Genomic DNA, 3,776 nt, shown 5'->3' on the forward strand with positions numbered 1-3,776 from the left:
AAAGCCCTTCCAACAGTCATCGAAGAAATTTAGAGATGACTTAGGCTGGTCTAGAGACACTTCGAGTTTTTCTAGACGAGATCGCGATCGACCCCCTGTGGGTACACGAGTCACTTCGGTCGCCAGTGTTGGAAACGATCGTCGAGACAGAACGGAGTGCCAGTATTGTGGTAAATGGCATTCGGGGAGTTGTAGATTCCATGAACGCTCCTGTTACAAGTGCGGATCAGCTGACCACTTTATTAAAGATTGTCCGAGATTGTCTGAACAGAACGTAAATCAGAGTGGGAAACCCGGTGCTACTACTGCTCGGGGTAGACCATCTAGAAATACGAGCAATGCTAGTGGCGGTCAGAGAGGATCTAGAGATGCTACAACCAGATCTGAGGCTCGTGCTCCTGCTAGAGCTTACGCTATACGCGCACGCGAGGATGCTTCCTCGCCAGATGTTATTACCAGTACTTTTACTCTCTTTGATACTAATGTGATTGCTTTGATTGACCTTGGTTCTACTCATTCTTATATATGTGAAACCTTCTTATATATGTGAAACCTTAGCATCTAGTAAGACTCTACCTGTTGAGTCTACTGAGTTTGTAATTCGGGTGTCAAATCCTTTGGGTCGTTACGTGCTTGTCGACAAAGTGTGCAAGAAATGTCGCCTAGTAATCCGAGGTTCCTATTTTTCAGCCGATTTGATGCTTTTACCGTTTGACGAATTTGATGTTATCCTCGGTATGGATTGGTTGACCGTACATGATGCAATTGTAAATTGCAAAAGAAAAACTATCTATTTAAAGTGTGTAAATAACGAGGTAATCCGAGTTGAGTCTACTGACTTGAATAGGTTGCCAGCTGTAATATCATCGATGTTGGCTCAGAAATATGTAAGAAAGGAGTGTGAAGCATACCTTGCGTATGTACTTAATGACAAAGAGTTAGAAAAGAAGCCTGAATATGTGCCAGTGGTTTGTGAATACCCGGATGTTTTTCCCGAAGAGTTACCGGGTTTACCACGTGTTCGGGAGGTAGAGTTTGGTATTGAGCTCGTACCTGGGACTACACCGATTTCGATAGCTCCGTATCGTACGACACCAACAGAATTAAAGGAATTGAAAGCTCAGTTGCAAGAGTTGACGGATAGAGGTTTCGCTCGACCAAGTTTCTCACCTTGGGGTGCACCAGTATTGTTTGCGAAAAAGAAGGACGAAACCATGAGTTGTGCATCGACTATCGTCAGCTGAATAAGGTGACAATAAAGAATAAATATCGGATACCGCGCATTGACGATTTGTTTGATCAACTAAAGGGAGCCTCAGTGTTTTCAAAGATAGATTTGAGATCGGGTTATTATCAGTTGCGAATTTGAGATTCGGATATACCCAAAACAGCTTTCAAAACGAGATACGGTCACTACGAGTTCTTAGTGATGCCGTTTGGGCTCACTAATGCCCCTGCGGTATTTATGGATCTGATGAATCGGGTCTTCAGACAGTATCTGGACCGGTTTGTAGTTGTGTTTATTGATGACATCTTGGTCTACTCAAGAGATGAAACAGAGCATGCTGAGCACCTGAGATTAGTGTTGCAGATTTTACGAGATAAGCAGTTATATGCTAAGTTCAGTAAGTGTGAGTTCTGGTTAAGAGAGGTGAGCTTCTTGGGTCATGTGGTATCCGCATCGGGTATTCGAGTTGATCCAAGCAAAATTTCAGCCATACTTAACTGGAAGCCTCCGAGAAATATTACTGAGGTTCAGAGCTTTTTGGGACTTGTCGGTTACTACCGACAGTTTGTAAAAGGTTTCTCGATGATAGCCACACCAATGACGAAACTACTTCAGAAAGATGTTAAGTTTGAATGGACAGAAAAGTGTCAGAAAAGTTTCGATCAATTGAAAACTCATTTGACGGAAGCTCCAGTACTAGTGCAGCCCGAATCAGGCAAGGAGTTCGTCATTTACAGTGATGCATCCTTACTTGGGTTGGGTTGTGTATTGATGCAAGAAGGTCGAGTTGTAGCTTATGCGTCGAGGCACCTGAAGCCACATGAGAAAAATTATCCAACCCATGATCTCGAACTGGCTGCCATCGTATTCGCTTTGAAAATATGGCGACATTACTTATTTGGTGAGAAGTGCCATGTATATTCGGATCACAAAAGTCTCAAATATTTGATGACTCAAAGAGACTTGAATCTGCGACAAAGACGTTGGCTTGAGTTGTTAAAAGATTATGAGCTTGTCATTGACTATCACCCGGGAAAGGCTAATGTGGTTGCGGATGCTTTGAGTCGTAAATCACTGTTTGCTTTACGAGCGATGAATGTACACTTGTCTGCTCTATCCGACAATGTGTTAGTAGCCGAATTAAAGGCTAGACCATTGTTGATTCATCAAATTCGTAAAGCTCAGAAAGTTGATGATGAATTGGTTACAAAACGGGCTGAATGTGTTTCAGATAGGGAATCAGAGTTTCAAATTGATGACGACGATTGTTTGAGGTTCAGAAGTCGTTTATGTGTTCCAAGAAATTCAGAACTTATTTCGATGATTCTGAACGAAGCTCATAGTAGCCGAATGTCAATTCACCCGGGGAGCACGAAAATGTACAATGATCTGAGACGTCAGTTTTGGTGGCATGGTATGAGACGAGACATTTCCAATTTTGTTTTGAAGTGTTTAATATGCCAACAAGTGAAAGCGGAACATCAAGTGCCTACGGGTTTACTCCAGCCGATCATGATACCTGAATGGAAATGGGATCGAGTCACGATGGATTTTGTGTCTGGGTTGCCATTGTCGACAAGTAAGAAAGATGCGATTTGGATTGTTGTTGATAGACTGACTAAGTCGGCTCATTTTATTCCCGTACGTACGGATTATTCACTGGATAAACTAGCTGAATTGTATGTTTCTCAGATTGTGAGATTACACGGGGTACCCATTTCTATTGTGTCGGATAGAGATCCGAGATTCACCTCGCGATTTTGGAAGAAATTGCAAGAAGCTTTGGGTACCAAGTTGCATTTTAGCACCGCTTTTCATCCCCAAACCGATGGTCAATCCGAGCGGATAATTCAGATACTCGAGGATATGTTGAGATGCTGCATCCTTGAGTTTAGTGGTTCATGGGAACGGTATCTACCTTTGATTGAGTTCGTTTACAACAATAGTTTTCAGTCAAGCATTAAGATGGCGCCTTACGAGGCTTTATACGGTCGAAAATGCCGTACACCATTGTTTTAGACCGAGCTCGGTGAAAGTAAAATTTTCGGAGTTGATTTGATTAAAGATGCTGAACAGAAAGTAAAAATAATTCGTGAAAGTCTGAAGGCAGCATCAGATCGTCAGAAGTCGTACGCGGATTTGAAACGAAAGGACATTGAGTATCAGGTGGGAGATAAAGTGTTTCTTAAAGTTTCACCTTGGAAAAAGATACTCAGATTTGGGCGTAAGGGCAAATTGAGTCCGAGGTTCATCGAGCCATATGAAATATCCGAACGAGTCGATCCAGTTTCGTATAGATTGATGTTGCCCCCTGAACTTGAAAAGATTCACGACGTCTTTCATGTTTCGATGCTTCGACGTTATAGATCTGATCCATCGCACATAATTAATCCATCAGAGGTTGAAATTCAACCCGATATGAGTTATGAAGAAGAACCGATTCGTATCCTAGCTCGTGAAGTGAAAGAGTTACGAAACAAAAAGGTTCCTTTAGTAAAAGTGTTATGGCTCAAACACGGGATGGAAGAAGCTACTTGGGAGACCGAGA

The sequence above is a fragment of the Gossypium hirsutum genome, chromosome A02 (genome assembly GCF_007990345.1).
Source record: "Gossypium hirsutum isolate 1008001.06 chromosome A02, Gossypium_hirsutum_v2.1, whole genome shotgun sequence".
NCBI classification, from domain to species: domain Eukaryota; kingdom Viridiplantae; phylum Streptophyta; class Magnoliopsida; order Malvales; family Malvaceae; genus Gossypium; species Gossypium hirsutum.